Source organism: Camellia sinensis, chromosome 12 (genome assembly GCF_055761805.1).
Source record: "Camellia sinensis isolate YWXY chromosome 12, ASM5576180v1, whole genome shotgun sequence".
Classification (NCBI taxonomy): domain Eukaryota; kingdom Viridiplantae; phylum Streptophyta; class Magnoliopsida; order Ericales; family Theaceae; genus Camellia; species Camellia sinensis.
Window position 1 is genome coordinate 98,622,220 of NC_138972.1, and position 10,179 is coordinate 98,632,398.

Here is a 10,179-nt window from a genome sequence, read left to right on the forward strand (position 1 = left end):
TTCTCAAGTCTCTGGCCGTAAGATGGACATTCGAGAGTAGGGATGGCAATTTGAAACCGGCCCGACGGGGATCCCCGATCCCGACCCCGATTTAAGCGGTTTTTCCCCGAAAAATATCCCCGATGGGGAGGGGACGGTATTTGAAAATCAATCCCCGATCTGTTTCGGGTCGGGGACGGTGATCAGTGTTCAAGCCCCGGCCCGGCCCCGTCCCCGTCCCCGAATTATCCCCGAAGTGAAAATACCCTTTTACCCCTCCTATATATATATATAAACCAAACCTATTTTTTTATTTCACTTCCTGTGTGTCTCTCTCACTCTCACCGTGGCTTTCATCTCTCTCTCCCTCACTCTCAATGACTCAAATCTCATCTCAGTCTCATCTCTCTCCCTTCCTTTCCTCTCCCTCTCTCTCTCTCTCTCTCTCTCTCCTCATCATCTAGATTAGATCGAAACAGATCTGAACAGATCCGTCGCCGATCCTCCACCACCACCGCCTCTGTCGCCATGGCAACACCGCCTCTTCGCTTCCTCTTCGCAACACCGCCGATCATCCGCTGCAGCTTGACGAACAGATATGCAGATTTTTTTATTTTTTTAAGTAGATGATGATAGATGATGATGATAGATGATGATAGATCCTCCACCACCACTGCCTCCGTCCCCATTTCAGATTTTTTTATTTATTTTTTATTTTTTAAGTTGCTGTTGATGATGATGTGGATGATGATAGATGATGATGATAGATCCTCCACCACCACTGACTCCGTCGCCATTTCAGATTTTTTTTTTTTTTTTTTTTTCAAGTTGCTGTTGATGATGATGATAGATTCATATATATATATATATATATATAAAGATTCATATATATATATATATATGTATATATATGCAATAACAGGTTTTTTAATTTTTGAGTATATATATTCATATACAACAGATTTAAGAATATATATATAGATATGTTTAAGAATAGATATATAGATTTAAGAATATATATTCATATACAACAGATTTTTGAGTATATATATTCATATTTATATATATATATATAGATTTTTGAGTATATATATGTTTATGTATACAACAGATTCATTGAATATTTTTTGAATAGTTCGGGGATTTTCGGGGTCGGGGAAACCCGAACCCCGATCGGGGGCGGGGGTGGGGGGGCCGATAGAGTCCCCGTCGGGGATCGGGGGCGGGGGCGGGGAATTTATCACTATCGGGGATCGGGGACGGGGAGGGTGGTCCCCGGCCCCGCCCCGCCCCGCCCCGTTGCCATTCCTATTCGAGAGGCTGCAAAGTGGAACGGGAATCCCCTGAGTAAACCCAAGTTGCCTAGCAAACTGAGAAGGGTAGTATACCTCAAATACATTTATAAGCTCGAGGGTTTAAAGTACCAATGAACAGCTCCCTTGGTAACAAAATAGAAGCCCACATATCTTTTTTGTGGTGGGGTGGAGCACTCTTTATCAGTCAAGAATGTTTGCAGCCAAGCAGGTCTTTTGTTAGCATCAAAGGGGCAGAAGAAGGTGGCAGATGGAGAAATAAGAAGTTGATGAAAAAAGGTGAGGTAATTGGCAAAGGAAGCAGGATAAAGAACAATTCTAGCATATTTCTCTCCATAAGTGCTAGGATCCTGAATAAAGAATTTTAAGCATTTGGGATGCAAATTAGTAAAGTAAACAAAGAGCCAGAGTTGGAGCACCCAAAGAGGACCCCCTTGGTTGATATCAAGAGGTTTATCACAAAATTGGGAGCAGGCTTTATAAACATGGCCTAAGAGATATGGGGCCAAGGCTATGCGTTTCTTCAAAACAAGGGCCTTCGCAAGCGGGGCAAACTCAGACATAATCTGCTGAGATGATGTACAAAAGAGAAATTTACATAACTAGTGTAAAATAAAGGAAAAGAGTTCTCTATCTCTCACGGGGCCTTCCCTTTTGTTTTCAGCCTTTACAAAATCACTGTAGGAGGAATTTAAGGGTGGAAGGGAAAACTTAACAGAAAGGTCCGGGTAGCTGGGTGTAAAAAGAGTACCAAGGGGTGAAAGCCTTAGGAGATAGCAGATATGAAGAACAGTGGGGGCCATCATGCCACACCGAAACTAAAAAAATTAAAAGCCATGTTCCAAAAGCAAAGAGTAGCAGGAATCAAAAAAGGGTTTTTAGGAATGATAAACCTGAAAAGACGAAGGGCGTCGAGAATACAAAGCTCTTGTAGGTCACCTTCTCTTGTAGGCACAACTCTGTCATACCATTCCTCTCACTCAGCTCTCAATGTCGGCCAACAACGGTGAGGACGGGTCATTCTCCAATTTCCCCAGTCGAGCCCCCCTTCATAAAGAAGAAAGTGGTCCTCCAAGCGAGGGTATAAAGCTGAAAGTTGAGCGGGAGCTTCTCGAAAGATGGGACCTAGGACATATTCTTGTTTATGGCTATGGCAAGGAACAAAGAGGCGTCCGTCTATGGCACTTGACCCATCAGCTGCAAGTTTGACGATCTCTTCCTCAATACATCTCTTCAAAGCCATTGTTGGGCTTATACGATCGCCGGTTGGTACTTTCAGAGAAGAAGAATCCATTGGTGGCAAGTAGCAAGGAAGAGAGGGTTAATAGAAGGGAAGGGTTTGTGTGTTAAGCAAACGAGTGATTTCAGAATACAAAATAAAAGGGTTCTAAAAACCTTTTGTGTCTGGAAAATATATCATGTAATTTGTAGAGAAGTACTAAAAGTACAGATGCGAAGAGTGTTCTTCAATATTGATACTTTTGGAGGGAAAAACACATCCCAAATGTTGCTGGCAGCTTCGAAATAAAATACTTGGCTTCGAAGCTAGTTTTTAGTGCCAAAATGAAATGACAAATGGCTTCGAATGTCGAAAGCCTACTTTGAAACACATTCCACACCTAAGGATGTAAAAATGTTCAAGTATTTGTTTACTTCGAAAGGGGTTTAAAGACCTGTTTTAGGTTTCTTAGTGAGAGTAGTATCCGTTGAAGCAAAACTTGGAATCCCTTAAGGATGAGAATTGTTGTCTGAAGTATCAAAACCAATAGTTGGTTTGATAGTATATAGAAGAGATTGTTTCTCAGATTAAAACAATGCAGCCCTTGAGAGGAGCTTCCATATTTTTGAAAGTATGGACTATTGTTCGAAGCAAAAATGATCAATTTAAAACTGATTGATCGTACTAATCATATGACCATATGTTGGATATGATTAAAACAAGCTTTAAGGGGTAAGACTGTTAAACTCAAAGCACTGATTCAAAATGGAAACCAGCAAAAGTTGTCAACTGTATTCCATAAATTGGAAAAGCTCTTGTTGGGTTTTTCAGTGTTTCATTTGAGATGATTGAATCTAGATTCGAAAGATGAGATTGGTGAGTACGAAGCCCTAAATTTGCTTGTAAAGACAAACGAAGATAAAGTCAAACCATGCCAAACAAAGAGAAATGTCTTAATTGTATTCAAACAAAAGCAATTACATCGAAGGGCCCTCTTTGGGTACAAATTTGAGTTCATAAAAGTAAGGAATATAATAAATAACAAGATCATGGAATTTAGTCCAGCTATGGTCAATAAATTATTGTTCATTTTTTATTCTATCCTCTATTTTCTCCAGGCTTGGTTGCTGAAGTTAATGTGCTCTCACTTGATAAAAGAGCTCTTCAGCCTTTATTTTGAATGTTGTTTCTTTTAACCCTTGTTCCAACTTGTCCATATCCAAGTCATCCCAGTACGATGAGTCTTTATTTTTGAAGTCATTGTATTCTTCGATAAGATTCTCTGCTTCGTACTGGGTATGAACTCGAAGGGATGAAAGTTGATTCAAAGATTGAATGGTGGCCGCAGAAGTCCGATGCCAATGGAGAAGCAACGGGAGTTGGTCCAAAACATTTGGAGTTCTACTTGGGCGATGGGGTTGAGGACGTGACTCCGAGTCATAATATCACAAGCCCATCGAAAGTTCTTGAAAGGAACATCATCTTCAAGAACATTGAAAGACAAGTGAGAAAAGGCCACAAGCAAAAGTTGGGCTTGTTTTCGCTGAGCTGGAATAGGGGAAGGTGGAGGCTTGTAAGGAGGAAAAACCTTGTCTGCAGATAGGATAAGCCTCAGTCTCTCTGTCCAGCAGGGATTTTGCGGAGGAGGAGGTATAGAGGCTTCCATCTCGAAAGTAGGAGGAAACTGAAGGGCATTAACATAATCAAGCCAATCAGAAAGGCAAAGCTTTGCCTTTTGGGCGAAGAACGATGGGTTATATCCTTGTGCCTTTTATGGGCATCGGGTAGCTTATACTATCTTTGTAAGCATGGAGGATGTGTACCATGCTACAAGCAGATTGTCCTCTAAACTGCGTCGACGGTCGATGGGCACGTAAGGATAAACCACCGAGCTTCGAGCACAAAAGGGAATTCTAGAGGGTCAGTGAACTCAACAGAATGATGATTAACTCGCTTCCTCAATTCACATACCTCGGGTTCTAACCAGCTTCTCCAACCCGAAGACCCAGAAGAATAAGAAGCCACGGCCTCATCCCATGCAGAAGATTGTGAATTAGAAGAAGAACTTTCTATGTCCATAGTTGCAAATTTCTGAATCAAGGTATTGTGGACAGTATGTTCGTAATCCAAAGGTTGATAATTTGCGAAAGCTTCCATGACTTGAATATAGGAAGGTGGATAAAGGTGGCTAATCAATGCATGAAAATTCTTTCAAGGACGAACGGTATTATCAAACAACTCTTCATATGCTTGATCGAAATAAGAAAAGGTCTGTTTCTCCGTTGGATTGGACTTTTCGAATACTGAGATAGTGAGCGTGTTTAAGGGATCAAAGAGAAGTTAATGCAAATGTTCATCAATGAATGACGGTTGTGTTGCTAAAAATGTAAAGTCCATGCACATTCTAAAACGTGATTAAAAGACCTTGATCTACTAATATCACCAAGTATTGGGTATATTAGTGCGGGAGGTAATGTTGCCTACTTATTTTGTATGAGCCAATTACAATTCAACGCGTGGCAAAATAAGGGCAATACGGAAAGACTATTCAAGTTTTCGATCGTGATCGTACACGTGGCAGTTAGTATTGGTTCTTACAAGATCTGCATAGCACTGGATCAGCAAAGAGATGCAAAGTGATGTGACTTCAACGGTTGCTCACATTCAAATTCAAAATCAGAAAGGAAGCCTAACTGCAAGTGATGGCATAGTGGAGCTAATTATAAGGCAACATGATCAGCAATCATGGAGGAACGATTCGACGGTTAGAAGTACAGATCGATGGTCATCCTTAAGAAGTATAAATAGCAGAGAAGGCCCTAGAAAAAACCACAGACTCAGATCCAAAAAACCAGTTTTATTCTACTTTATTTCTTTTCTAGTTTTGCATTTCTTGTTCTTTACATTTCTGTACTTCAAATTCCTGCTCTGCATTTCGTTCATAGGAGTAGTTTTCAAGTAGCTTGTTGCTGTAAACCTCTACGAGGCTGATTCAGATCTTTGTAAGTCTTTCATTGTGCTTAATGAAATACTACAACTGTTTTTCATTTAATCATTGTTTGCTTAATTCTCCTAAACAAAGCCACCAGTAAAAGTCCTCTTCATTGAGGCTGAAAGAACTAAAACACAATCGTCTGATAATTGGTTGGCAATTAAATTTCTGTAAGGACTGATTGATCCTTGCTGGTATGCTCACAATTACAAAAATAACCTTCGAAAGTCAAAAAAGCCAACAGAATTGCAACTTACTAACTTTTTCTATTTGTAGCAAATTAAACTGCGCAAGCGGAAATAAAAATAATTAAACAGGAATTTACTCAATTTTTCTATTTTAATAAGAGAAATACATTTATAGGACTTTTATTATTTTATTATCCAGTGACCGGTCCCGAGTAGAACAAAAGGGAGCAAAAATATTATAAAAAGAGAAAAAGAGAAGGAAAAAAAAAGTGGTTCAACATCAATCCACGTGCGGGTTCCATTTCGTAAGGTTATGGGTTTCTCCGACATCTTCTCACCTGAAAATGTAACAGCTATAAACACATAGCAGCGTGAGAAATATTATGCCAAGAGTATAGGAAATACAAAATAATCATGGATAGTTAGTTATGTCAAAACATTTACATAACTCAATTTGGTAAATAAATTATTTAAGTAGCAGAAACTGAAACACATAATTTATGTAAATAAATAACCACAACCACGGCACAGAACAGAACAGAATAGAGGTCACAGAAGTGACAATCAGAACAGATGTCAATGGATCTATGACAAACAGAGGATCACAAAGTGGCCACACAGAGGCCATTGGTTATTTAAGTCCCCCAAGGCGTGGGACTCCCGTGATGGTACTTACAAAACATAATTGTTTATAAAGTCATAGTCAAATATTCTTTAAAATTTAAACAAACAGATCCGTGTGTTTCATTTAAACAAATAGAGTTTAGAAATTAATCCACGTAACTGAAATATTTCTAAAACATAACTTGAATTAATATAACTTATAAAATATAACTTGTATAAAATAAATTATGATAAGTCAAAATATACGTAAAATATATTATGGTAACTCAAGGTATAATATAACTTACCTTAATATTGACCCTTAACCTTACTCCACTATCACAACCTTCCTACTATAAATTTCTTACTTTTAATATTTACGTGCCTCTTTTTTTTTTTCTTTTCCTTTCTTTGTTTTCGTTCCACAGATTGATCCATTCCTCCTTATTTATAGGGAGATAAAACCTTTATTTGGCCAACACGTGGCCAACCCGAATCATCCCACAGATTTGTTTCATAACTCGCCTGGGTTTGCTCATTATTAACATAGATTTATAGTTATCTTAATAAATATTTATAGTAATTACACTTTTGCCCAATAACCATATAAATAAATTAATCCTTAATTAAATTACACTTTATCGTATACCAATAAAAATTAATTATTTATTTTGCTACCACACCCACTATTATTATTATTATTGTTATCAATATTATTATTTATTTACTCTTACTTTTATTTTTATTCATTTACTATCTTTAACTCTAATTTGACCCAACTTGTATTATAATTCCATATTTTTGTTAATTTGACCCCAAAAATAATCTCTAATTAGTCTCATATTTGATAATCTAATGCCAAATTAGATTTTGTATTTATTATTATTTATTTAATAATATATTATCACATACATTCACAATTATATATAACTATAAGTATTTATGTGGTATTTAATTAAACATTCATGGCGGCACAACTTCTATAGTTGAAAAGGTCTTTTTTTTCAACAAGGTTAAAGTTTAAAACATATATCTAGACGAGGGGGGTTTAGAATCATAATTTTTAGTCCAATGGGTAATGCGATATGAGAGAATAGTTTAGGATGGTAAAATGTAATTTTCCCATGTTTAAATTGTGTTAATTTAATTATCAATGTATAAAATATGTTCCAATTTATTTCTCTAACCAAATTTCATCAATAGATCTTATTAAAGTACAAATATTCTGTAATGCACTCAAAAGGATATCATTTTAAATGTTTTTTTATTTTTTATTTTTCGCTCTCCACTTTTTTTCCTTTATTGATCTCTAACCAAATCAGCAACAGTAATGATTTTGAGCTCTAAATCCACCATGAAATGAAAAAAAAAAAAAGAAAAAAAAAAGCACACTGTAAAAGTGTGTGAGACCCTGTAAATAAAAGTATAAAACATGCAGCGAAATAAAATGTTTAGATCATACCTTTTTTGATCTAAAACCTCGTGGATAAATCACGTGCTTCCTGAATCTAGTCAATCAACCCAGCAGTGAAGTGATATTACAATATTGAATATCACCCACACAAACCACAATGCAAATGGCTTTGATCGTTAGTTTGGGAGAGAGTCAGTATATGGGTAGAAACAGATCATACGTCGTTTCTCTCTTGGTTACCCATAACCATATATCAGATATATAATATATTATTATATCTATCCATATCAGTTAAAACTGATAATATCTGTATCTTGAGTGGTTATCCTAAATAGGTTTGAATTCAATTTCAAAACCAATTTGGATAGGATTCCAAATTCAAATTCAAATGGTCATGCCACATGGGCGCCCATTACTAACATCTCCCACTCGCACATGAGTTGGCATGACACTGCCACATCTCTGTCTCAATCTCCCAAAAATAAACAATCTCATACTAGCCACTGCACCGTGCGACTGCTGAGAACACCTGCATGTGAGAGCTCTATACTAGAAACTCAAAATGAGCCAGCATAGAGACATCAACCCAAAAAGAACAGAAATAGTGTCTCATATACCCCAGACCCATCTAATTACACTGGTCCAAAAAAACATCTCTAATCCCTCAAAAGGAGCATGTTTGACCCTCTCAATTCTTGCAATATATTCACACTCAATTCGCCTCTCATACAGAGCGATATGAGTTGCCGGCAGTGAATATACAACAGTGGTGTAATACTAGATGATCTTCCCTTTGCATTCATGCCATTTAGTTTAGGATTGACCGCTTTCCCAGCGATGTCCCTTAAGGCCGAATCATGCATGACCGCAGGCAACATACCAAAGTAGCAGAACATCAACCCCTTACCTTATGACATAGTCAAAAGTCACAAAAGGGTACATAAATGAAAGTCATATCAATAATAACACGTAAGACTCACACGGTGAGGAAGCAGGGATCCATTCTTTCACCTCATTACTCGGTCGCCAAGCACATATAGTATGAATACATGCTACGGTGGAGTAACTCTTCCATAAAGAGTGATGTCATACTCGATACACCGTACAGATATTAGTCTAGTCGCTTTCTAGCGCCTAACCCGAATTCTCTATTTGCTCGCCTTCTAGGCGCCAAATGAGATCTCGCATCTGGCTAATCATAACAGGCACAACATGGAAAGTGGGTACTATCATCCATGTTTGGTCCTTAACATGACCTCATCTTGGTTGTAACCAAGGCGACATGCATGGTGGATTATTTAAGCCTCTCTTGGCTCCCAATAAAAATAAACCACTAGTCTCAACCTTGCTCGCTCCCAAGCGCCAAGGGCGATTGCTCGTGTGAGTGAGCCAATCTTGCCTGCTGACATCATCATCTGCTAATCATTATGACACAAACCATAATAGTGTCAAACATCCCATCATCTCAAAATAAGTGATCGATTTTTAAAAAATGACCACAGCTTACGCAATTATAGATTCCAAACATAAGCCTTATCAGCACCTCTTGCGATAAGTATGTACAACAGAATCCACCATGTGCGCCTCACATGAAATGATTTAAGGTCACTACCTCTTGCGCAATAACCTCTCTAAAGATATTTTGGTGACCAATTTGCGTTCATTCTTAATGCGCCCAACTAGCACAGATACGCCCAACTAGCGCATTGAATCTTACAAGGAGCAAATTAATATGCTTCTAGTAAAGCATTTTATCCACAGTCTAATGGGCAAGGTCAATGTCTAAACAACTCAGTTAACCATTTATCAAAGATAACACTTATCATGCCGAATACGCCCACATAGCGTACTTTAGGCTCCCACAACAAAGAATAGATCAAGGAATATAGGTCATCTGTTTCTCCCAAAGACAATCTGAGGATTCACTCAAAAACTAAGGCTCTGGCTTTTACCGATAGGTAAGTCAATGGGTTTGCAATTTTTGCATCTAGAATCGTTCTAGGATATTCCTTATGTAAGTCATCGAAGACAAACCGAGAATTTTCCTAAAACAATCCCTAAGGATCGTACATCCGAGCATATGAATTACATCACCCATGTCCATCATATCTAAAATAGAGGACTGCCCACCCTAGGTGGCGACAACCTTATAAATTCCTGGCTCATAATGACTAAGTAGGGAAAAAACTTCTTTTGGACCATTGATCATGCCTCAGTGGTCTTCATCGATCATCGTTGGCCTATCATGGCTTTACGAAATCTAAGAACCACTGTTTGGATAACTGCTTTAGGCTGTAAAAGATTTATTGGAACTAGCAAACTTTTTGCGCTCCTAACTTTTCACCATAAAAGCAGAAGGTAAATCCCTACGGATCTACTTATCCAATTCTCTGATGAGAAATCGGGTCACAATGTCCACAAATCAATGTTCCGAACTTATGTCAATCATAGCCTAAGTCAAAATAACCTCA